Source organism: Lissotriton helveticus, chromosome 4_1 (assembly GCF_964261635.1).
Source record: "Lissotriton helveticus chromosome 4_1, aLisHel1.1, whole genome shotgun sequence".
Lineage (NCBI taxonomy): Eukaryota > Metazoa > Chordata > Amphibia > Caudata > Salamandridae > Lissotriton > Lissotriton helveticus.
The window spans coordinates 650380628-650408492 of NC_136063.1; the positions used below are offsets into that span (position 1 = coordinate 650380628).

The 27865-nt window shown below is 42.3% G+C and overlaps 1 pseudogene; it reads right to left on the minus strand.

The window, feature by feature from the left end:
- Positions 1-1121: 1121 nt before the first annotated feature.
- Positions 1122-26654, minus strand: LOC144828041 (TSC22 domain family protein 1-like; annotated as a pseudogene).
- Between the last annotated feature and the right edge of the window lie 1211 nt (positions 26655-27865).

Sequence of the window (27865 nt, forward strand, 5' to 3'; positions counted from 1 at the left end):
TTGTGCATTCCTCCCACCGGTTGGTCTTGCACGTTAAGGCAACTCCCCAGCATCAATTAGCAGAGTAAGCAGTTTAAAATAATTGGGACCCACTCAATAATTGAGTTCTAGATCTATGGTAAGTGAAAGGGTTTTATTGCAAAAGTCAAAATAAGCGATACATAGTGAATGCCAAGAAGGCTCTCAGATTATCAAAAAACAATGTTCACACGGAACTCATTTGTTAATATTGTTTTTTAGCTAATCAGCAACACCCAGTTCGCAAGGACTTATGGGTCGCTCTCGTTTCATGTGAATAATGAAGGCTCTCAGATGCAGAGTAATACAAAGAATGCTAAATCAGAGCATTATTCCTTGAATGAGCAGCAAAATCAGGAAAAGGTTTTACAGCATCCACAGGAAAAAGTCTTCTGGCTCACCCCCAAAATCAAGATGTTCTTATACATATTTCTTGCAAAGAAAATCAGAGAAACTGCAAAATCATCATGGGGTGAACAAAAGTATCATTTATTTAGCAAAGTCAGAACAGGACTACAATACAGGCCATTCATTACCTTAACACACAAGCACTGTCCCAATTCTGCACATTATTATTCAACACCCTGTATGCTAATGTAATTGGTGATGTTCTAACAAATATGAAACGTTTAACAATAGGACGTTCGATTGGTGAATAGACCAGTGAAATCACAGCAGAAGGGCTTTGAAAATGTTACCTGTCCTAGGGAACAGGAAAGATTGGTTGAAATCAATGTAGAAATGAAGCATTGCACATTAGCTTGACTGTGCTCTGCAAAGTCTCTGGGGTGAGGAAACATACAGAGGGAGATACAGGAGTGAGTGAAAGAGATGGAATCCATCTTGTTCAAGATGGCCTTTCACATAGAAATGTGGCATAACTAAAACGCATTAATAAATCAGTTTCTACATATCATAGTGAATTTGTTTCAATTGCAAACATAATAATTCAGCCAATATATATGTAAATTCATCACTAACAAAACACATTAATCATCATTTTTAACGCACGAAAATAGAACACCTAAAAAACATTCTGACAGGAAGTGTTTCTGAAGTTGCAGTTCATGTTGTCACTGAGTCAGCCAGGAAGAGGGGTATACCTATGACATCCATTGGCTGTCACCCTCCCCATAAACCAGAAGTAGCATCTTCAACTTAAGAAACTGAGCAGGACCCACTGAATTGCCACCATTCCCACTCAAGGAAGCTGATCTTCCTGAAATACCTTCAGTGATGATACAGTTCAGCAAACCAACCACTAAGTGATCCATCTGCATAACATCTGCCATTTGATTTGCCACTGACTGGATGACCAAGGGTGCAAAGAACTGAGCAGAACGTGCAGGTATATGATGTGATGCGCTGAGCCAATGGCACAGCAGCAGGATGGGGAGCAACTCCCAGGGCCCCATTGTGAACAGTTGAAGGTTGGGTCATAACTGGTGGAGAGCCAGGTCCAGTAGAAGCTGTCAAGGTGGTCTGGCTGACAGTGACTGCAGTAGTGGGATTGGGCTGATGGCCGAGATCTGTTGGTCTCCCATTGCTTGAAAGGCAAGTTCCAGTCCTTGAGCCTTCACTTGTGCGGGCATTAGGCGTTCTGCGCTGCCATGACCACTTGCTGGGAAACACCCTAGGTGCCCATCTGCACCCCCGAGGCTAGAGAGGCTGCACAGGAGGTGTAGTCAGAGCAAGAGTGCTCATCTGCACAATGGAGGAGATTCCTTGGTTAATAGCTGCTAGTGGTCGCTGCCCAACGGAGGGCAGATTTAAGTGCTGCCACACTGCCACATTGTGACTGCTCTGCAATTAAGCAGGCAGATTTATGCTGCAGCTGACAGGCGATGCAAAGGGGAGATTTACTTGCAAGGTCACACTCTTACTGCAAGTCAGTGAGGGGGCATTATGGTTGGTGAATTTCCAGCGGTCAGAGCACAGGTTGTTGATTGTTGTTGTACTTGTGCAACTGTGGATTGTCTGTGTGCTAATAAATTGCACCTGGTGCCTACTAGTACTGACTGCCCTGACTCTGTTGAGGTCTGCAGTATCAGGGGGGTGCTGCTAGTATTCCACCATGATTCCTGTAACAGAAATATGAGGGCCAGACATGGAAAAGCCTTGGGGGAGGTGGGCGGAGGGAGTCTGCCGTTGGGTTGCATAGTGGAGCTGCTGGGCCAGAGCTTGCACAGACTGTGGACACGAGGCCTGGTGGGGCACTGAACACAGTCTCCATACTGTGACCAGCCAAAGGACTCAAAGGGGGTTGATAGCCCGACTTTTGCCATCCATACCCACCTACAGGTAGGCATGATGGTGCTGGCATGGTTGCACTATGTGCCCTGTTCTCTGGGTAGGGTGACACCTACTCCAGGTCATTACGGACACTCTCTCCAGTCCTAAACGATGTACCTACAAGTCACTGTGCTCAGCTGTGTTAGTCTAATAAGTGCAGTGGAGCAGGCAAGCCTACACTGCTCAGAATTCATTGGACTGCCACAAAAAAGTACAGGCTGGAAACAATGTTGGTAATAAGGGAGGTGGTAACTCTAGTTTCGAGTACCCCTACTGCATTCCCCGGCCTTCCTCACTATCAGCGCTCCCTGTGAGTAGGTACAAATGCACACAAGGGGCCGGTGGGGGCTTACACAGCATGGGAGGCTCCTAGAAACATGGAGAGCACTGGTGGGGGGAAGCAACAAAATGTGTAAGGGGGAGAGCAAACAGGCACAAGGGAGAGCACTGTGGTGCACGGGAATGAAAAGTAAATGGACAAGAGAGGGAGAGAAACATTGAGCTGGGACACAAAAAAGCATATGGCAAGAAAACATTGCAAGCGGAGGAAGTACACAAGGGTTAACACATCTCAGAGGGTGTGGGGAAGAACCACACAGACGGGGAGCCGCAGCGCGAGGAAACTAGGCTGGTGAAACTCTGTGCAGGACAGTGGACCTACCAACGCTGATACCCCCAGAGAGAACTTGGAGGAAAGCGGGGAGTATACTTTGACCCTGGGCTTGTTGGAAGTCGCGCCGGAACACCGAGGCGGACTACAAGTCCCAGGATCCTCTACCTGCCACCACCTGGCCCGGGAGCAAGCCGCGCCCACACCTCACAGCTGCTTTAAACGACCTCGCAGCTCCCGCTTCGCGGGAGCCGCAGCGCGAGGAAACTAGGCTGGTGAAACTCTGTGCAGGACAGTGGACCTACCAACGCTGATACCCCCAGAGAGAACTTGGAGGAAAGCGGGGAGTATACTTTGACCCTGGGCTTGTTGGAAGTCGCGCCGGAACACCGAGGCGGACTACAAGTCCCAGGATCCTCTACCTGCCACCACCTGGCCCAGGAGCAATCCGCGCCCACACCTCCCACCCTATATAAATATACTGCCATTCCCGCGATGCGGGAGCGTCTGTGGCCGTCCGGGGCCGACGGAGGCTGGGCTGGGCCACGGACCTTGGCTCCATTTTTACCTTCATCTGGAAACAGTGAGACATTGAGTTTATGTTATATACTTTGTTTTTATGCACGTGATTGTTAGTTGTTACCTGGTATAAGTATGTCTAAATTTAGATCGGCTAAAACTCCCCTAGCAACGAGTTCAATGGATAATTACATGGTCAAAGTAGTAAGCAAAATCAATCAAGAAAGGCGTCTTTCATTAAACAAGTTAAGCCCCTCTGCTTCTCCTACAGTTATGCCCGACCCTGACTCTATCGACATTGATGCCCCGATTATTAGTTGCACCCAAGGCCCCCAATTATCATCAGGAAATGAAACCGCTGTCCCCCCCCAGAGCCGAGTCAAATTGTCTTAGATAACTCTTATGATAGCTCCCCACAACCCTCCCCGATACCGTCGCCAGTACCATCTCCGCCACGACGGGTAGTGAGGGCTTGTAGAAAGTTACCTGTTAAGCGTGGGGGTAACAGGAAGACAAAGAGACCTGATACGCCACCTGTAATTATAGGAGGAGAAAATGAGATTTTAAATCAGTCAGAGGGAACAACCCTAAAGCCAGAACAACTTGACCTTTTGGCCACTCTTATTGAATCTAAATTAGACCTTCTGCTTCAACCATTGTTGGCCAAAATAGATCAGGTAACAAAAGAAGTAACGAGATTGGGGGGCCTATTAAATTCCCATTTAAGTATGACTAATAAGTACACTCAGGGTGGGAATACTTCATCTAAACCGGTAGCTGCTACTGGTAAGGGGCACATTAGAAGCCCAAAACCAGCCCCTTCAATATCATCGGTACCACATGCCCTACATCCACCTGAAACCATTTTGGCAGCTCCACCGCCCCCCCTGTAGCTTCGCAATCTTCTTTATCAACTCTGAGAAACCAACCTACATCAACAGGGGGGTCAAATAGGGAGAGGAGTAGGGCTGTAAACAAAAGACCCTTAGTCAATCTACCCCCAGATTGTGCCCCATACATCGTGGTACTAACAAACGTACCTGAGGTAGACTCACACCTCACTGAATCGGGGTTAGAATCACATGACTCTTTAAAAAATAAATCTGTGTCTTGGCTGAATAGAAATTGCGGGTTCCCTCTGTGCTTCTCTGATGACATACTATCAACACGCAGAGTTAGCTGGATAGGAAACTCGCGGAAGAACAATGGGGGGGATTGCATTATTATTAATTTTAGGCATCCTCAGCATGTTGCTACAGTTTTGCTTAGAGCAGCTTCTTTGCCAACTGTTGACAATACTGTATGTGCCCGCCCCCTAGGTTTTTTCTACAACCACCCAGTCAACACATCATATTTGCATACTACTCTGGCCAATCTAGCTCCACCTCCACTTAGGCGAGGTGATGATTTACCCTGGCAAAATGGACACTACCCTGTGAATAGAATGGACTTAATGCACCACAGGTCATCCAGGCCTAACAGTCACTTTGATCATTTTCTCCCACTGTCCAATTGTTATTCCCCATTAACATCCCTGGAGGAAAATGACTGACTGGCAAATGCCCATAGGACCAATGTACAGCCTGAACTTCCTTCCTGCAGGATTATGTCATGGAACATCGCGGGAATTAAGGCCAAAGTTGGGGATAAAATTTGGAGCAACTATGTAAAAACTTTTGACATTATTGCGTTTCAAGAGACCTGGGATACGCTAGATAGTTTCTCCTTGGATGGGTACAGTTATTTTTGCATTCCGGCAACTTGCAGTACTGCTGGTAGAGCTAGTGGTGGTTTGTTGAGCCTATTCAAACTTGATCTAAGGGGCACTTTAACTTTGTGTAACTCAGGATGTCAAAATTGTCTAATTGTAGAAATGTCCTCTTTTGACACCCCAAATATTTTATTCATAAACTTCTACAATTCACGTGCAAATGAGTTAACTAGTATAAATCTAGATCTTTTGGAGAAATTTTTGTCAGACTATAGAACTAATGTGAATACTTTTGAAATAATCCTTTTAGGGGATTTTAACATTCATCCCTGTAACCAACCATGTGTAAACATAGAAGAGGAGGGCCCCCCTTTTTCCTCTCTAATACATCTTGAACATTCGAAACGGGGTGAGTCCCTCGCAAACTTTCTGGCACGATGGAACCCCTATGAGTCTGGATGCGGGGATGGTGTTTCTAGGACCCCCACTTATAAAGGGTCAGTCGACGGTACCATTATTGATTACATTTTTATGTCTTCTTTTGTACTATGTAAAGTTTTAATGTACAAAACGGAGGTTTCCGTTTTTAGTGATCATAACCCAGTGACAGTAGATGTATTAGCTGGGGACCTAATTAATTTTAAAAATGAGTCATCCAAGGGCTATCGAAATGTGAGTGCTAAAGACCAAGGACGCAGGTTAAAATGGTCCAACTTAGTTCCTGAAACTTTTTTGCAGGATGTATTGGGTAAAGTTGAAAACGATGTGGCTATTTGCCTAGAGAAGGGCTCAAAATACTCAAATGGTCTTCTCTTTTGACAATATCTGTAAACAAATTAACCAAAGGTTATTGGCTGGACCAAGTCAGATACGACACCAGGGGAAAAGATGGTTTAATAAAAGATGCTCTGAGGCTCATGCAAGGTTACTAAAGGCCCTGAAGGTGACCCCTAAAGATAGAGTTCATATAGCAAGTCTTAGATCTGCATATAAGAAAGCTATCTTGGATCGAAAAAATGAGTTAAAAGAAGAAGCCTGGCTACAACTACTCGCCCCAGAGACCTTAAAAAACAGCGGGCAGTTCTGGAAAGTAATTAATCAACCCCTATTCTCGGATGAGGATAACTCTATTCTAGAGACAAACATCCCGGACGAGAGCTGGATCTTACATTTTGAGAAAATCTATGCATGACAGATGTTGAAAAAGAGCAGACTCCATCAGTTTCTAGCTCTGAGGACCTTCATGTGATCTTTGAAGAGGTAGAGGTTGAAATAGCGATAGAACAGACTCTAAAAAATAAGGCCCCAGGACCTGATGGGGTTCCCTCAGACGTATTTAAAAGTTTTCTCAAAATTTGGTCTAAAATCCTGTGTAGAGTCTTTAATGTCCTGAACAAAAATAACATACCTGAGTCTTGGAAAAAATCTATTATAATTCCAGTATTTAAGAAGGGAGACAGGCAGGATCCCTCCTGCTATAGACCTATCTCCCTAATAGACTCGTCAGTAAAGATCTTAGGTCGTGTTATTTTGCACAAATTAACGGTTTGGCTGGAAGATAGAGGGGTTTAATCGAATCTGCAATACGGGTTCAGATCGAAAAGAAGCACTGTAGACCAGTGTCTTAACCTGCAATTGCTTGTAGATAAATATACAAGGGCCAAGGAGGGATCTCTGTATCTGGGGTTCATGGACCTCTCCTCAGCTTTTGACCTCGTAAATAGGTCCAAGCTTTGGCAAATCTTGCTCGATCTGGGATTAGATCAGGCTCTAGTTAACCTCTTGGCGGACTTACATTCGGGCCTCTTGGCATCAGTCCGTGTTACCACCCAGGGGCGATGCACTAGTCTTTTTTAACTCAGAATGGGGGGTCAGGCAAGGGTGTATCCTGGCCCCCCCTTCTTTTTACAATATACATTAACGCCCTTGAACCTGTACTAAAGGAGGCAAGTTTAGACATACCGCGCGTGGGGGAACTTGGCATTCCAGTTCTCCTATACACGGATGATGCCGTCCTTCTTTCTCGGACGGGGGTTGGACTTCAACGGCTGTTAGACGCATTTGGGAATTTTATGGGATCCCTTGATCTTAAAATGAATGCAAAGAAGTCGCAGATCATGATCATTGGGAGGAGCAGCAGGCAAAAATGATCAAAAACTTTTTACTGCTGCGTAGAAGAACTCCGTAGAGTGCCCACGTTCCCCTATCTCGGGATTATTTTTGATGAAAGGGGGAATTGGGGCCTGCAACGCTAAAAAACTGGGGGCAAGACCTATAGCTGCATTGTTGAAGATATATAAAGCAAAATGCATCGCAACAGCGACCTATGGTAGCTCAATATGGGGCCATAGTGGTCTGGATTCCCTACAGGTAACAGAAAATAAATTCCTGAGAGCTGTGTTTTCAGTCCCACAGTCCACTCCATCATACACTATCCACTCCGAATTAGGGGTAGGTTTTATTTCTGATACGATAAGAATGGCTCCTGTAATAGGCTGGATGAAGACCTGGTTGAACCAGGAAATCTCCTTGAATCACACCATCATGAAGGACTGCCTTCTATTAGAAAAATCTAGTAAGATCCAGTGGTTCACATACATTAAAAATGCCTTTTCTAAATTAGGGAGACCAGAGCTGTTCTCGTCTCCAGAAAAAATAACCTTGAGGGATATAATACAAGTCAAGGGAGCCATGGCAGAGCTGTTGTCCTTGGAAAGAGAAGAAATAGAGCTCAGAAAACCGACCGTCAGGGCGAATCTCTTAGTAGCTACTTCACCAGGCCCAGAAATGTATCTTAATATGGTGAATCGCCCTTTCCACAGGTTTCTTTTAACTCGCTTCCGTTTTAATTTGATTCACTTGAATCTTGGCCACTTTCCTATTTGGAGCACTCCCGAAAATGCATTACCGTGTTCTTGCGACAATTTTTCCACCAAGAACACAATGCATTTCGTGATGTTTTGTGAGTATTTCGCGGAACCTAGAAAGAAATTTTTGGTCCCAATTCTAAGGGAGGCAGGGTTCTTGCAGGTCAAGCCCGCCCTCTTACATTTGCAACTACTAATGACTTCACGGACCATTTTTCATGTTGTTAGCTTCCTAGTGAGTGCTGTCAGAATTAAGAATAGGATGATGTCTAGTGGCATAATATAGCTCAGAGATGTATTTTATAAGAAAGATTAATTGTTGTTCATCTATTTTATGGGTACATACATTGGTACGTTTTTATCTTATTTATTTATTGTGATTTTTTAAATTTAGGAAAGAATAGAGAACACTTTCTCAATTTTGATATTTTGATATTATGTGTACAAAATGTAAATGTATTTTTTGGTACCATTGTCTTTTTATGATATTGACTTATCAAAATAAAGTATTCTGACTGACTGACACACAGACGTGAGAGGGCAGTGCCTAGAGGGAAAGTGAAGCACACAAGGGAGACAGCTTCAAAATACATTTACTTTTGTGGAGTGCTTAAGAAAACAGATGTGCCTGGAAAAGCAAGCAGTGCAAGGACACTGTGATGTTTCCATGTATCAGGGAAGGGACAAACAAAAAGAAAAGGAAAGAAAGCTGTATGAATTAGAAGCAAGCGAATGAGAGTGATAGTCGATGGAGCAGGGATCCTTATACCTCAATTGCTTAGAGTAGTCATCAAACAGGACTCTCCACTGGTCTTTGGGCCTTTGAATGTCATCTTGAAGCATAAGAAAAGAGCTAGCATCAGCAATACATTTCAATCACAGTGAAACCAATGTGGCACCACGGAAGCAGATGACAGGATGGTGTACAAAAGATAAGGGTTTTATTAGAAATTTATTCCAGATTACAATTCAATCAATTGTCAGCAAATTAGTCAATTTATAGAATAAGTATTTATATTCACATTATCATGCAATCTGAATTTTTATGTTATGATGAAAAAGATTCTAAATATAATCATATAAAATACACCGAAAATAAGGTACATAGGTTCCATAAAATAGTTTCCCTATTCAAAATAAAGCATTGAAAATGGCCCGGGGATTTTTAAGAGGATGGTGTCAGCATCTGATGAACCAAGTTTAAAGTTCAAAGGGAAAAGTACAAGTGCCCAAGCATGAAGATCAACACTGTGGGAGACATCAGCAGCAGAGTTGAGAAAATGTCTTCTCTTCTCAAAGTCAGGACAGGGTCTGCTAACCTATTCTAGAGGATACACATTAATACATGAGAGAAAGTTCTGGAAGCCCCTTTGTATCTCTTCCCACCAAACAGACTAATCAGGAAGTGTTGATCTCTGGGAGCAGGTCCACTCCCCAGTTTCCCAGCGCTGGACAAAGAAATACAAATCTGTACGGCCTTGAAGTTAACAGTCCGGCCTGCCTGGTACAAGAGGATCTCTCTCATTCCCATGCACTTCATGTCCACAGCCAAGTTACAATTATTTTCCATCTCACAATTTCAGAACAATAACAATAAGCCTATTCTAGCTAATCAAAAACTCGATAGGACACCTGCTGACCGGAAAAGAACATAACACCTACAGAACATGTTATCAATGTGCAATTCGGGTCTGGTTACAAGTTAGGTCAACTTTAAATCAACATGGCTTCCAAGCAGTTAGCATGAGAAAAAGCATAGAATACATTTTAATAATGTATATATGGTTAGTCTTTATGGTAAATACAACCACCTACTACATTTGATTAATAAAAATGCAGATATAAATAATATTGTTAAACACACATGGAGTATAATTTGCATATAACTGATTGGAGCACTAAAATATGTGCCTGCACATTGAAGCCAACCGGAGATAAGCAATGTGCGGGCTATAACAGGATATCTTGCAACAGATAGAACACGCACTGACAAGTAGGCAAGACCTAAAACAAAATTATGGATTTCCTTCTTTTGCTTTCTTTTTCTAGATGAACAGTGATAATCGGAAAGCAGATATTTATGGCAGCATGTTTATCTTTTTACACACTTTAGGTACTTACAAGAAAGATAATTTCTTTGTAATTTTCTACGTATTCCGTGCTACAGCATCTTTAAAATTGTACATGTACTACAGTGATTTGAATATCTTTTTGCCACAAATATATAACTCTTTTTGGTTTGTTTAATTTTGCACTAGAGATTCTAATTTTGTTTTACATGTCTCTTTCCTGATTATGGTGTTGCGATGTATTATAAGGAATTAAATAACCCTTACAGTACATTATAAAGGTAGTGCAAGTCACCTCTGAGCTCCATTACCTTATAAAGGAACTCAGCCTTCAGTATCATTCCTCTAGGTGGTCAAGCCCGGTGGCTTGCGATATCCTTATAATGTATGACAGGGTCTACTTCTTCCGACATGTATTGCACAAAGTTGGCATACAAAAAATAACTGCAAGACTTCAATTTAACATGACTAAAGCAAGAAGGATGTAATGACTCTTACAAAGAGCTACATTATCGTTCAAAAAAGCTACACTTTTTCACATAACTAGTTAGATTGAAAAAAGAGCAGATAGGGATATTATTAAAAAATGGAAAGTTAAAAACGTAAAGGATTTTCCGACATTGATAGCCAAGGAGTAAACCCAGGTGATGTATGGAGACACAATACAATGGGTCATTTTACATGAACAATCATTCAATAAAAAGTAGCAGCTGCTGCTTCATATTTTTACTGATAGTTACAGCAAATAACCATAAACTCATCTTTGTGTGAGTTACTATTGGAAATAGTCAAGTACTGTTTTTGGGCATCTATTACTTTTTTTCAGTTTTGGTATAACTGCTGCCCATGTAGCAGTTTCTTATGACGCTCTGCTTTGTGTAACAGCCAAATCTGGTGAAGTCAGAAAAATGTTGCAATGCTGCCAGCACTGGAGACAATGAAGTGCTGAAAACATTGAAAAGAAGGTGGTCCTACAATGTTAGTAATTGCGAAAAAAGCCCAAACACAAAAGTTCTAAGCAATATCTGTGCCAAATTCCACTTAGTTATGCTCTGCAATCACAATTGTCATAATTTCCTAATTGCGATTAATTATTCATTGCAAATTGTTTTATGGAAACAGTGAATGTTGCAGCAACTGATGACATCACAACCAGGAAATCCAGCCTCTGCAGCACAATACTACCCAGGAGAGCCCACAGAAGAGATGCACAGGCGTGACTAGTGAGGCTAAGCATTGGAAGTATGACAAGCCACAAGCCTGAGAGAAATGTGGCAGAAAAGCAAGACAAAAGTCTCTGACATCGAACTTAAAGAAATCGTTGAAAAATGTGTTGCCAATAACAATCTGTTTGGCAATTCAAAGGTATTGGTGGTAGATTCCTCCAAAAAGATCGGCCAAGCAATTCAGGAACAAATGAATGCTGTAGCTGTTGCCTTTGAAATTTAGGACCACTACGGATGTATGACGTTTCAACGCATGCTTTTACAACGCATGCCATTACAACGCAGGTTTTACAACGCAAGTCGTTACAACGACTTGCGTTGGGGGGCGCTGGATAGTGAATAGTTTAATTTACTATTCCAACTCCAGTTCCCGTGGATACTAGGGAAGGTGTTGGATAGTAATTAAACTATTCCCTATCCTAGAGCGCCCCCCAGCGCAATGCGTTGTAATAACTTGCATTGTAAAAGTTGCATCGTAATGGTAGTGCGTTGTAAAAGTTGCGTTGTAAAGGATGTTCCCCATCTGAGTCATTCTGTGAGCGTCATCTAGCGCAAAGAGACCATAAGGTTGATGTGCGCTCTATAAGCCCTAGTAACACAACAATAAAGTACAAGTGAGAAAATGCCACAACCATTAGTGCAACCTCAGAATGAAGCGGGTCAGGAAAGATGAGAGGATGGTGGAGGATGCCCAAACCTGGAGACTCAAGAGGACAGAGGCAAGACACCCCCCTGTCTCCACTGGGGAGGTGGATAGAGGAGGTGATGCTGAGATGGACGAAGTAGGGGACGGCAGATAAAAAGACAATACTGGGAACGCAATGTGTAGCAGACAGGCCGGCATCTTGAGAGGGCTACATGATTTTCGAGACAGAGACATGACAGGGGAGGCGGTAGGGGAGGGAGTTACAGTAGTTAAGTTGGTAATATTTGTATGGCAAGGACAAGGAAGAAGCCAAGTTGATGCCCTCAAATGAGACATGTTAAATGATTACGATGTTACAACATGGGAGAGGTAGGGGAAGAAACAAGATGAAGATGTACTAATACTGTACTTATGCCTTGCTGTCATATTGGGAAAACCAATAAAGATGCTTTAAAAAAAATATTGGTTCAACCTTTAGTCTTGCTCCAAAGAGAAGTTTGCAATTACGCAGAGTCCACTGGAGGTGGGCCTGCTGGAGACCTACTACTGACTCCTTTAGAACATTCAAACAACCTTTTGGCCAGAGACACTGAGTGGTGTCAGTTCAACTCACTTGTCCCACAACTGCAGGCCAGTGCAGTGTCTCCAAGCCACATTTTCTTAAATTAAGTACTGCCAAAATATTGATATATTTACAGCCTTGTTAAGTGTACAAGGTATATTCATATATACTTTGCATTGTATATTTTTTACTTTGGACATTCTAGAACTTGCAGTGTTTTGTATTTCAAGCACAAGAAAATAACTGCAGTTCTCATAATGCAGTTGAAATACAGCACTTGACAAGCCCATGCAAAGACTTTGAAGAGCATATATTTGTGTGTTGTACATAACTGTCACCTGACAGACACACATCCGTCACAGTAAAAATGAAATCCTGATCTTTAAATCATTTTATTAGGCACATGGAGTCTGATAGTTCTAGATAGTAGTTTAAACTGGTTTTGAGAATGACACACTGTAATGTAAACATGATGCAGATGTGATAATTAAACTCTCAAATTTAACATCGGTAAATAGTCTGAGGACAAACCTGATGTGGTAATGTTAGGCCCATATAAATGAAGAATAAGCTGTTCATATTCTAACAGAAACACCAACGCAACATGAGGAAGAGCAAGGAGGCAGGGAGGTGGAGCCAGAGGGATCCAAGGTAGGAATATTAACAAGCACTGGCAAAGCCAATAGGTCTGGCTTTAATGGAATGTTGCACGATAATGTTAAGCATTCCAAGTAAATATCATGGAAATAGATATGCATTTCTGTGAAACAAAAGAACTTTAGAATAATATTGGAGTAGGTTAAAATGTCAGGTGACAGGCACACTGTCAAGTCAGATGTAAAAATCCATGTAGGCTAATGACTGCCTTCATCCCAAATGTGCTGCAGTCAGAGAAAACCAACCTAAACTATCTAGTTAACTACGATGCTTTAATAGCATTTTAATGGCATGTGTATAACCCTGTAAGTTCAGGCTAAGGCAGCTGGATAAATAAACAAAATGATCACAGCTGCCTGGAAGGCAATCACTTTTTTGTGGCAGCACACAACTTCTGCCCCATCAAAACATTTACTCCTGGCTCCCAACTTGAGGGGAGCCAAAGCCCCTCTCTAAATGTATGTGTAAATGTAGTTGAGCTTATATAGCGCACAGCTACCCGCAGTGGGTTTCCCGGCGCTTGCTTAGGGAACCCTTCCTGGTATTCCCCTGTGAGATAGCAGGGTATCCACAAGGTGAAAGTCAGGCATCCCGCCGCGAGGGGCTGTTGTGGAGATTAAGCAAGCTATTGCCCAGAGTCGCAGAGTGTGAACCCGTGAGTCAAGGAGGCACCGGGGCAAGAATTATCGAGTCCGTGGAATTTTTAGCCCAAGACCCGCCGAGGCGGGGAATTGAACCCTGGTCCAGGACCGATCTCAGTTTCCGGGTCTGCTGCCTCTAACCCCTGAGCCACACTTCTCCACACACTTCTCTCTAGTGATGATCACATAATTGTCTGGCAATAGCTGCGCCAGACCATAAAAATACCTCCACTCATAACTATCTCTGCAGAGAAGCAGTCTGCGACCGGCAGGAGAAATCTGCAACACAAGCATTGACCCACACAAACCTAATTGCCTTTCACCCCATGGAACATCAAAAGCTGCCATCATGTCACGTCTCCTGAGGAACAGACTTGGCGCAAGACCAAGCTCTGTTGTTAGTGCAAAATCACCCATTGGTAAGGAGGATTAGAGAGGAGCTGCATCCACTGTGGAGCAGTGCTTAATTTGTGGCGGTGTTTTTTGGTGCCCATCACCGGTACCTATTTGTAAACACAGCACATTGTTATGAGATACCACCACATGGTGGCACTGTGTATGTATGTTTAAGCAAGGTTCATTAATGGAGCATATTTAACATTAAAATGATAAAACCTGAACTTTAACTTGCAGTTAAAAAGTGACATAGGTTGTGCCAGCTGCAGTGGACTAGTAAGTAATACCTTGGGCCCTGTTTATTTTTATTTTTACAAATTAAGCACTGTTGTGGAGTTTTGGGCTTTAGATACATAAATGCTCACAGTATGGCAATAATTAATTGGCATATCTTTGTTGGGAAAAAGGGTAGGGGGCGTGGTCGGACTGGGGTCAAAAATTGGCACAGGCACCCTAAAAAAGGTGGCCCCTCATTTGCGAATTGCGTCTTTTTTTAACACACTGCGTCAGTGTTTTAAGTGTTTATAAAAAGTAGGGTGACTTCTATAGAAGACACATGCATGTTTTCTTAACTTACTAAGATCAAAAAGATTTTTAAAAAATGCAAATGTTACCAGGACTTTTTGTTTACGGATTAGTTCTCTATGGTGAACCACACCTTAGTATTAGTGAGGTCACTTCTGCTATGTCTCCCTGCTCAATCTACATACATTAATGGGCCAGCCCAGCGAGAGACCGGGAGTGACACCTCCGCCCAGTTGGTAAAAGGGAGGTAATAGAGGCTAATCTGCCTCCAGAAAGGCCGCTCAGACCTCACTGGGCCATTGGCGGCGTCTGAACTGCACAGGAACAGCCCATATCGGCCACCGCCCTAACCAAAAAATGCATCTCACAGCTGGAACTTGCATACCAGCCCATTGCCCAAGTACCCGCCTTACCCTGATAGGGGGCCTTGGCAAGATCATAAACAAAGGTTTCAAAAGCATTAGTGAAGGTTATGAAGCCACGGCATCCCATATGGAGACTGTGATAGAGGGCAGTGGTTGCTGGCTGTTGAGTGTTCCATGAAGAGTCACTGACATGATATAAAAGGCAACAGCACCCAACAGGCAGGACTCAGGGTTTTGAAGGTTAGTAGATAGGTTGGCCAGCGCAGCAGGAGTGTTGTCTCGCCCCACAGTTAACTTATAGGTTGAAATGAAGCGTTTTGGTGGGGATGTTGCGAGGTCCTGGTGCATGTTACATTAGCAAAGGAAGAAAAACAAACAGTCCATTTTGCTAGTATGGCGCGAGTGTTCTTGAAAGTGAGGAGGCTTTTTAGGAGACGGGCAGGGGCTGGCGATGCACAGTACACAAGTTTAGGGTAAGTGAGGAAGAGATAGTAGAAGTAATGCTTTCAAACAAAAAATACACTTACACGTGAATGCAATATATTTTTTAATTTTATTCTTGATAGCAGTTGTGATTTTTAATGTTCTTAGGGCCAGATGTACTAACGTTTTTTGCGGGCGCAAATGGGTTTTCTCATCCACTTTCGCAAGCCCCCATTCATTTCAAATTGGAGCTCTGTTTTATGAGTTTTGCTTTGAAGTGCTGTCTGCGAAAACAGTATGCTTTTTAACCCATCGTTCAGTTCCAACTACTGTCAGACTAGTTTATTAGAGAGGCTATAAAGATATTGATAACACCTTGCAACGTAACCTGTAGTTTTTTAAACTAATCCTTCGTCATAAAGGGATGTCATACTGCGCCATGATGTAATAACATTATAGCAATCATGTGGATGACATTTTGAGGCAACACATGACATGGTTATGAGGAAATGTGGATTTTTTATATGAGATATGAGGCGGCCTCACTGTGCAATAATGACACATTCCTCTATCAGTTCCAATCAGGTGCATTTATAGAACTTTAGCCCAGTACTAGGTAGCTGTGGATCTAGCAGAGCAGCCAGGCTTTATCAAAGGATCAAGTGCAAAGTATTAAGAAGTACCAAAACAATTGAATTAAATAAACCCAGATAATACATTAAAAATTCAACACCAATTTATAAAAATCTGTTGTACTCAACCACAAAAGTCCATTGGAGGGTTTAGGACATATGAATTTTGAATGAAACAATAAATCGCTGCTTTTCAATTAATGCAACACATTTTGGAAATCTACTATTATCGTGGTTTAGGGCTAGCCACCATAAGCAAGTTAAAACAGTTATGTGGGCACTCACGAGGGTGCCAACTTGGATAGGCACACAGTCACAGGAACCAGCCAGGTCCCGGAGGACAGTTACCTGTCTGTTTAAGTAGCCTCCAGTCCAGCTCTGAGTCCTAGTGGTGAACCGTCATAGAAGTCAATGGTGTGGCCCTGTTGTATAGGATACAGGATGCTGAAGATGCGCAAGGAAGCTAAGGATGGTGAGCCAGTGTTAGGGGTTTCCTAATTTTTCCTTGAGCTTAAGGGTGGATTATGTCCCATTAAGTCCAGCACAATACCAATTGCCACTGGACTACTGGTCTCGGGTTACAGGAAAACCAGTGGTTTCCTTTACTTTGCAGTAACGTCTATGCTGGGGAACCAAACTGCTCTCTGATGACTCTCTCTGGACTACCACACTTGGTGCAACTTTTTGAGGGTCAGGATTCACTCTCCCAGGCTGCACCTAAGCATCCAGAGGCAGTCAGGCTTCTTGGCACTTGGCTCACAAGGACACATACTGCTCAACTATTGTGGCCCTGTAGCTGTAATAGGGAGTTAGCCAACTGACTCTTAGAGCCACCTTCTCTGTCTGGCGCTTGGAGGCAATTTTCCATGAGTACGACAATGCAGGCACAGTCCTTTCATTGCTATTCCAAGGTGCAGTTTAGTCTTTGGTACAACCTCTCTTTATTGGGTTCAGAGAGCAGCAGGGCAGCCCTTCTTTAGTCCTCTCTCCAGAACAGATGTGAAATGAGGTAGGTACACCAATGTGTGTAACAGTCTCTGTTTGAACATATGGGTACATAGCAAAGCTTATCCAAAGACAATCCTTTTGAGGGACTCCTCTTGCACATAGAAGACCAGAACACACCAGGCATTACATCCATGTAGAGTGCATCATGTTTGACCTGCAGCTTATGTGCTGACAGTGAACCATATAAATCATCCATTGAATGAAGGACACACAATCACACTGAGCCACACCTTTCCATGTAGCTATGACACACCATGCTAACTGTTCTAAGCTTCAAATGCAATTCAATTACAACCATAATGCCAGCACAAAGCTGTCAAATTGATGGCCACACAAGCATCAACAATTGTCCACAAAATGCTCTAAGCCCATAACCATTGCAACCAAGAGATGAACTACACAGTAGTTTGCCATACACATGATTCCAGTGCAGCTTTGTAGGTGATCCAACTGCCACCATAATGCCAGCACAAATCTGTCAAAACTTTGGTCAAGCAAGAATGAGCAATCATCCACAATCTGCTTTAAGTTCACAACCATCGCCACCAAGAGGTGCAATGCACCTTAGTCGGCCATACGCCTCAGTCCAATGAAGTTCCATTGGTTAGTCATGTAGATAGCATGCTAAACTAAGACAATCACATAATGTGACAACCAGACGGCAGAGGGCATTACATTTTGAGGAAACAAGTTAAGGTGCCCATCATACTGTCCCAATTAATGAGGACTCTAAATGAAGAAACATGTCCTGTTCCCACATAATAACTGTCAAAATGGTTCAAACGCTTGTTGCCTTGTGTGTGTTTCTTGGGAAGGCCAAAGTAGCCTTTTACCATTTCCAGGGTCAATAAATGTAGTTCTGTTAAGTTGGGTATTAGTAACATATATCTTTTGCAGCGCTTGGATAGAGATAAGGAAAGAATCACTTTTAAAAAGAGATGTGTTTTGAAGTTTGAACAGATTTTGACAGCTTTCTTAGAACTGTATTGCTAATTGTTTTACAGGAAAGGTGCTTAAAATCATCTACATGCATGATAAAGGTTAGCTAGTTTCATTAAACCATTTTGGTTTATCACAGGTTCAGGACAGAAAGAGGTAATCAATATTATGAATGTGTACGCTTTATTCTCAGAGTTGAGCAGAGAGGAGTTGGTAATGAACTGTCTGTCACTGTATTTTAGTGTACTCAAGAAAGACATTCTGAATGAGAAGACAGTGCTACCTGAAAAAGAGCATTTGTATTTCACAAATAGCTTCATGTGGTTGATAATTGCTCAGGTCTTCACAAAACACAAGATAGAAATAAGACAATCATATGCAATGCATACAATCTGAGCGATGGGCAGTCTCTGGTTGAAAAAACATCTACATGACACACTCACTCACTCACTCTCTCTTTCTCTGAAAAACAAAGGTTGAAGATAAGTTCTAGTTAGGAAAACAAAAATTTATTTTTTCTATACAACACCAACTTAAACTACACAAACCGTAGAAATGATAAAGTTATAGTTATAACTTAAATTTATAATTCTCCTCCGACCAAATCTTTTTATAACTAACTCACTTCGTACACAGTGTTTTAAACTCTCTAATCAGACTAAATCCACTAGAACTTGCCCTCTACCATACACGGTGTTCCATTGATGAAAATTCACCAAAATGTTAGGGGTAGCAGAAGTGACATCACATACCATATCACCCCTAGGTGGCATTACAGCATGACATCACTGGAAGTCAAGAGTAAATAAATTTGGCATTTGGTCTGATGAAGTCCCTAAAGCTAACATTAAGGAAGTGGATGTAAAAATATTAATGTATTTGGAAATACACAGATATAAAAAAAATGTATCCTGACACCCAGCCAAATTTTCCATCCTCATACTTTTGAGCAGGGCATTTGAAAGACACCTGTTTGCACTCTGTCTAGATTTGCACTGATTTCTACTGCAGTGTAGTAATATTCATCATTATTCAGTTGTTGTAGTTGTCACTCACCTCACACCACGATGTTATGCATTTTTTACATGAATCCAACTTTATTAGGGCTAGAAAAGGAAGTGTGAAACCTGGAAGGAGGATTCTGCCAAATAAAGCTCGCCCTCTCTTGTTTCTTTTCTTTAGCAGTCCTCAAGTATATTATGTTGTGAATTGTAGGAACCAATTTTATTTTCAATTTCATACTTTGGAGAAGTAAAAAGCGAGTTTTATTGGCTAGCTAAAATGTCTAATCCAATTCCAGGATGTGTTTTTTTCTTATATGAGGAAACGCTGCAGCAGTGCGTTTCAGATAACAACAGAAATAAAAATCTCATTTAAATTATGGCGCAAGAAAAGAGGAAAAAGTGTCACTGGTGCAAATAGCAATAAATATTCATACTTTGTGCAACTCCTTAACGCTTATAATTGGGGACATAGTTAAAACTTTCATTGTGCTTGGTTTGCCAACACTAATTGGAATTTGATTCCTGTCTGATCCTCCTTGGCTGCCTGTATTGCTTGAATTGCTTGACAAGCTTGTGCTTTCATACCGCCCCTTTTAAAACATATGGTGATAACCCAGCCTGAAAGCTACTCAGCCACTCATACCATCCAGATTTTTCTCTGTTAAGGTTCTTTGTTAAAATGAATGTCATCATCGCTCTTCGGAAGCAGGAAAGAAGTTATGTTAATCTTCACATCCTTGCGCTCACTTCCACATCAGCTTCCAACATTAGTTGACACAATTATTCCTAGAAAGAAATACTTTAAAAGTAGGAAGGAAATCCTTGGTGATACGCTAATCACAGCTAAACAAATAAATCAACATTTTAGAAATAATGAAGGACAAAGTACATTCTTCTGTGGCCTACATTTGGGAAAGAAAAATGACTCTGGCAGGATTTGAGGCCTTCATAAAAGGAGCATAATTTGTAATTTTTCTGAGGAAATAAAACACACGCATTCATATTTTAGAAAAAGAAAGAAACTCATAAAGAAATAAGAATTAAAGATTCAATATCCTAATTAAATCCATAAGTATAATCTAACTTTTCAATAATGAAGTTATTAATAAGATATGTTTTTCTCTTGCTAACAAGGATAGGATAATCATTTTACGCGCATGATTCTAAATGCATATTTGGTTCAATTTCTCTCTCCCATGACATGTAGGAACACTTCATAGAATTTTTCATGTTAAAAGTTGCAGCTTCTATTTCACTAAACATGTCCTGTTTTTCTTGCACATTTTCACATTGTACCCTTGAATATTTTCTTGTATATAAATGTTAAAAATCACACCATTAGTCATTATTTTGTTAATAACACAATTATGAGCAAATTTGATCAAGCAAGATTATTTCGCAAAAATCATGCTTCATCAGTAGGTTGCTCGTGCTTCTGTCCTGATGAAGACTCTGTTTAACCGCATGCGTGCGGGCGGAATTCCGCTCGCACGCTGAGATTTGCGGAACCGCATGTTACGTGATGAGCTGGGCTCGTCATGAGCGTACGAGGAGGCTACCTCATGACGAGCCCAGCTCGTCATGAGCGTGGAAGGGGTTAAGGAACTCCTAGCCCTGCTGCTACTATTGGTGTCGAAAAGTTGACTTTTCTTTAAAGTTCAAACTGTACTTTTAGAAATCACCCACATGCAGATGATGAAATATGCATTTACTGCATCTTGCAACTGTGTAGTATATTAGTTAGTACATTATATACTGTTAGATAGGTTCCTTCATGATTTCCATGTAAATATTGTAATTATTTGCACTCACTCTCTACTCCCATCCTTTTACGAGAACTTCCTTCAGCACCTATTTCACTACACTTGCATGTGAGCAACCATTTAATTTGTTGTACTAATTGAATATGATCTAATATACATTCAATAAATCGTTTAATTGATCATCATTTTGTCTATTTTTGTTTTGTTTTTGGAGTAATGATTTTCTAAATTTAACCTTCCCAGTTAGACCAATTTTCTTCTGTACCATATCTAACCCATGTCCAGCTGAGTGCTGGGTTGCCCCATTGTTGTGTTATTGGCAGACAGAGAGGCGGCACACTTGGGGACTGATTAAAAAAGGTAAACTAACACCTTAGTGTAAGTTTAAGATTGTATGCTATTCTCAAAAAGACTTATGAGTAGTATCTTTACGAGTGCCAAATCTCTGCACATAAAAAGTCCTCTGTTTATATGTAAGTAGAACCATAAAAAAGAAAGAGGGAGTGACCCACCGACCAAGGGGCTGGGTTCTGATTACAATCAACAAAGGAGGGGCCCCTTGAGAAAGAAATTTTACACAATGATAGTATTTTAGATGCAAACACACTTCATTCACTCCAGTGTCAAAAATCAGAATACTCCTAAACCAAACATAGCATAAATGGTGTAAATAACAAGAATTAACTGATGTTGAGTTAGTTTGTGAATTTATTATACAGTTATAACATCATGTATTAAAAAAAGGTGCATAAATATCACAAATTCATAATATATTAAAAACAAAATCTCCTCAAAGATTGTACATAATATAATAAAATTATACATAAGAGACAGAAAGAAGGAAAAGTGAATCAATTGAAAACCATCATAAAGTATTAATCCGATTAGAATCAAATTTGGTGCAACTTGTATCAACTGATAACACCCTTAAACATTCGGCAGGTCTTCATTGACCAATATCGACTTATCTTTTCTATATAGGTTCGCTGGGGACCTTTTAAAATCTGAAACATTTTGAAAGAGGTAACACGTCCCTCAACAAAATGAATGGAGATTCCTCTGTGTCAGCATTGGCAGTCGTGTGCACTGCCCACAACAGTTTCTTTATTTTTTGCTTACAATTTAAACCACTCGCATTTGAAAGTTGTATGTTCTCCTTGATCACCCTATTGAACCTCGCCACAAGACCATTGCTCCTATGGTGATAAAGAGAAGTTCTAGTTTGTTTTATGCCCATAAATTCCATAAACTTCCTGAATTGTGTTGAAATGAATTGACATCCATTGTCAGAAAGTACCTCATCAGGAGCCTCTTCCCTTGCAAACAACGATTCAAGAAATTCGATGACACAAATAGTCGGGCCATTTTTACAAACTTGACCTCAGGCCAGCGACTAGTAGTCCACAAAGAATATGCCGTAACACCACTTACAGATAGAGACATGGGACCTATGTATGTCAATGGTAAGTTTGGACCAAGCCTTTCTGGGCACCTCATTCGCTTCTACTGGGCTGGGATGGTCACGGTTACCTGTGACTTGTCGCTAACAGCACAGAACATGTAATCCCTCACAAAGTACCTGCCTGTACAAACCCAGCTACCAGAAATTATCCCTGATTCTCCTCTTCATGGCACGCATGCCAAATTGACCCTTGTGAGCTAATGTAAGAACTTTATTCCACATAGCTTCCGGGACCACAAGTAAAGAAGTTCGATGCTATAATCCATTAACAACGGACAACTCTTCAAAAACGTGTTTGAATTTACTAAGAGAGCTGTCCCTAGAATAGCTTCCAGACCAACCTATGTGCACCAGGCTCTTGACCTTCCTAATTTCCTCATCCGTCTCATAAGAACATCTCCACTCCTGTTCCAACAAGGCACCATTAGAATTACATACAGTATGGCAGAAAATTTCAGAGTCAAAATCCTTTTCTTTTCCCCACCTCCATTTTCCTCACAACTGGGTAACCGAGACAGACATTCTGCTAACAGGTTCTTCTTGTCAGGAACATATTCAACCTTGAAATTGTGCTTCAAAAGTCTGTATTGCCACTTGGCAATCCTGGGGGCTGGCTTATCACCACCCTTTGTAGTGAATAGCTGAACTAAAGGCTTGTGATCTACCCATACTGTTAATTTTGAACCCCATAGGTAATGTTTAAAAGGGACAATGCCCCACCTCGCATTCCACAAAAGAATACGTTGCCTCTTCTCCTCTTAAACCTCTAGATGCGAAAGCTATCACTTCATCCTTTCCCCCTCTTTGTTGCATAAGCACAGCACCCAAACCTTTCTGACTTGCATCAGTCATGATTATGGTATGATCCCTGGTATCTAAGGGTTTTAAAGGAATGGCACTTGCAATCTCCCTTTTTATTGAAACAAATGTATCTGTACACTCACTACTGCACTTGAACATTGAGGTTTTCTTGAGGAGATTTCACATGCAATAAGTTTTCGCAACACAATTAGATACCAATCTTACATAAAACTCAATGAGTCCCATAAAGGATCTCAAATGAACCTTGGATCCTTGTCCTCAGGTGTGCTAAAATCTTCTGTCCCCTTTACTAAACTGGCCTGCGGCTCACCCCCTCAGTGGGCAGTTTGTAGCCTAAGTGTTCCACGGTGGTCCTATTCAACTTGCATTTCTTGAGACTTAGTGTAACTCCCTTACCTTCTAGCATTGACAAAACAGAGTGCAACCTTTCATTGTGTTGTTCCTGATCGATACCAAAAATCAATTCATCATCCTGAAAAGAAATCACCCCGGCCCTACCCTTGAACATGCTCTCCACAATTCTCTGAAACACTGCAGAGGCAGAAGCAAGTCTGAAGGGCATGCACTTAAATTGGTATAAACCTTCCGGGGTGATGAAGACAGTGTAATGCCTAGAGTCAGGGTGCCAATTGATCTGGTGATAGGCTTTCATGTCTAGAAAACTGAACCACTTTCCACCCTAGAGAGTGGATGTGATTTCGATAATGTTGAGCAAAGGGTGTTGATCTATCCATATGTGCTGGTTTAGATTGTGTAAATCAACACACATGTGATGAGCCCCATTAGCTTTCTTGGCCAGAACAATTGAGTTAACCCAATCCGTTGACTCGATTGGTTCTATTACATTGCTAGCACACAACTTGCTCAATTCTCTCCTTAACTCATCACGTAAAATCAAAGGTACTCCTACAGACATTGTGCATACCAGCTTCCGCCCCATCGACCAACCTTATTTTGTGCTTAAATACCTTAAACAGACCTAGTTCCCTTTTGAAAACTCCTGGATATGTTGACTCCCATGATTCTTCTTTGATAGTTTGAACACAAATACATTATTTCTTCAATATCCCCTGATGGGGATCATTGGGGTCTAGTATAAAACCCAGATTGCCTTGATCATGCCACCCCAACAAACTAGCATCCTCTTTAGCTACATACACAACTCTTCGGGACTTACTGTCTTTGAAACATTAATTTGCTTCGAATTTGGCTAATACTTCAATAGTTTTTCCTCCATATCCAACCGGTCGTTTAACCGAATGTTTCAAGGTAGTCCCCTGAGTTTGAAGCAAATTCTCCAACAATTATTTTGCTTATTAGGCGAAATGGAGAATCAGAATCTGCCAACACCTTGACATCCACCCCACTAATGTTCACTATTCACAAAGGATGTTTAATTCCTTGTGAGATAGCACTACACATGCCCACGGTGTGAGATTGTTGTTGAGATTCCCTAATGGTGAGGATCTGTTCTTCTTCACTTGACGATGACTCTCCTTCTGTACAATGTTCAACATTGAGTATTTTCCTTGAGGAATTCGCGTTGAATGACCTTTTATCGATTGATCTGCAAACATTTGCAAAATGACCTTTTTTGAAACACTTTGCACACGTTTTGTCCATGGCAGGACACACTCTGGCATTTCTGAGATGAAGAGGACTGCCACACCGGTAACACTCCCTCCATTATGAGTAGATTGTGAGACAGTTTTCTCATTTCCTCTGTCTCTTTCATGGTGTAGCTTATCCTTTGGTTTCTTGCATTCACTTTTGACTGCTAATACTCCATCAGAATGTGATTTTGAGTCTGTAATCGCCATTTGTTCTAATTATGACATTGTGCTTTCAATCCTGGTTGCTATTTCCAAGGCCTTTTGCAAAGTCAAATCAGGCGTGCACAGTAAATCCTCTTGAACTTTTTCATTACTTGTTTTCTCCACCAATTGATCTCTTATCATTTCTTCTTCAAAAGTTTTGTATTCGCAAGAAACAGCCAAAATACGGAGTGCACCGACAGAGTTCAATGCAGATTCTCCAGGTAATTGTTCTCTTTTGGAGAATTTATGTCTCTCTAATGTTACATTTTTGCATGCTTTAAATCTTGTATCTAAGGACTTGATGGCCGTAACGTATTTATCCTCCACGCCATCATCTTCGCCTTCAACTAACAAAACAACAGTCTTAGGAATGTGTTTCAGATGCTGTGTCCTCCTGAACCTAAACAGTGTCTTAGAATTGCATACTTCTTTTTGAGTGTGAAGGATTCGCCCTCAAGAGCATCACGGTATGCTTCGTATCCTTCCTTCCATCTATTCCCAGTCAGCTTCTGGAGGTGCAGGATTAGGTAGAAATGCAGCAGGTTGCATTATTGTTTGTTGCATATTATTAATATGGTTAAGAACAACAATTCCAACTTTTGTAAATCCCCAAACTTAAAAAAAAAAAAATCTTTTTATTAAATCATAAATCACACATACAAAACAAATAATAATCATCTCAGGGAAACCAAGACATTACAATGCACCGGTACATAGGAGAAAGCAGAATAACATGATCCACCATGAACCTCAGGAACCATCAGGTTCGGGCACCTCCTCATCAAGGCTGGGCTCAGGAGGAGTGCAGATGTCTCCCCGGTGACCGTTCCACGCCCCCCAGACCTTCCCCCACTTACGAGGGCACCCCTGGGCCACATATACCGACTTTTCTTGCACCATGCACCAGTCATGGTCCTCCGCCCACTTGGTAACCCGGGGTGCCTGGCTAGCACCCCAGAGCTGGGCAATGTTACGTTTTGCCACCATATACTCCAGAATCACCCATTGCTTCTGGGACACATTCAAATCGGACGGCTCCCAGACATTCAACAAACAACGCCGAGCCTCAGGCCTCAATTCCATCCCCAACACCTGGCCCAACTCCATATGTATGGCCGACCAGTATGTCCGCACTCGCTCAAAATGCCACAATATATGCATTAGGGTACCATCCTTCCCACACTCCCTCCGACACGCACCACTGTCAGCTCGTCCCATACGTACCAAGCGCGGTCCTGTAATATAAGACCTATGCAGGATTTTCAACTGCACCAGCCTCAACCTCATCTGAATCGCAACCCCCCTGGGATAGGCCACCGCTTCCGTCCAGTCTTCGTCATCCAATTCCATGCCCATCCTCACACCACTGGGCCCTGATCTTCTACAGGGAATCCTCTACATGATTCACCAGCTTACGATAGATCAGCGAAATCGTTTTTCAGGGATGAGGCCATCCAATACCCGGTCCTCCAGAGGAGACACCTCCGGGAGAACCGTATCCCTAGGGACGTGGGCGACTAACGCGTGTCTCACCTGCAGGTAGCGAAAATATTCGTTCTGGTGCAGTTTGTACTGGGCTACCAAGGACTCAAACGTGTGGACCGTACCCTTCCCCCACACGTCCCCAATCTTCACAATGCCAATTAGGTCCCACTTATCAAAACCCTTTGACTTCCACATATTACCCAACTTCTCCGAATTCAACAAAGGGTTGGCTAGTGTAAGTTTACCCTCCCACCCCAAGCTTTTGTTAGCAGCATACCAGATGTGCACCACATGAGCAGTAGGCCCAGTCAGAGGAAATCTACCCGGTCTGGAGTACAAAGCCCTCTCAAACAAACCACCAGGTGCCTGACCTCGATCCATGGCATAACCCGGGTCTCCCGGGATCCCGTACACTATGTTGTTCACTGCAGCCAACTGAGAGGCCCAATAATACTTACGTATGTCCGGGAGCCCGATACCTCCATCATACTAAGGAAGAGTGAACTTACTGTAAGCCATCCGGGCACTACCCCCCCAGAGGAGCTGTCTCTGGAGAGCCTCTATCTCCTTGAAATAGGCCACCGGCACCATGTCCATTGAATTTTGCAACGCATACAAAAAACGAGTGAGCGCCATCATTTTAAACAAAACCTCCCTCCCAAGCAAAGAGAGTGGAAGGGATTTCCAACGTTCCACATCAGTCCTGCACCTACTCAACGGAGCAACCAAGTTACGCTCGTACTGCAGCCGCGGATCCAGCGTTATGTATATACCTAGATACCGAAACCCAACCTTTTCTATCCGCACCGGACACGACCGCGGGACCACCGGGGGATCTCCTGCCACCACAAACATCACCGACTTGTCCCAGTTAATGATCAAGCCAGAGTACCTACTGAATATGGCAAACACGTCCAGGAAAACTTCGAATGGCTCCTTAGGTCTAGTGAGGAAGAGCAAAATATCATCCGCGTACAGCGAGATCTTGTCCTCCCACTTCGACGTCCAACGCAAACCCCGAATCGACCTGTCCCAACGCACCCACGCAGCGAGCGGCTCCATCGCAAGCGCAAAAAGCAGGGGCGACAGCAGGCATCCCTGTCTCGTCCCCCTCCCCAGTTGGAAATCGCGGGATTTGCAATTATTAGCAATTATCCTAGCTAAAGGCTTAGAGTACAATAAGCGAACCCATCCAACAAATTCACTGCCAAACCCCAACTTTCCCAAGACTCCGAACAAATACCGCCACTCCCACCCGATCAAAAGCCATCGACGCATCCAAAGAGACCAACATCGACGGTTCGTGTATTTTCGAAGCACTCCCGATGACCCCCTGTAACCATCGTAGATTCAATGCCGTGTTCCGGCGCAGCATAAACCCCGACTGATCCGGGTGGATCAGGGTC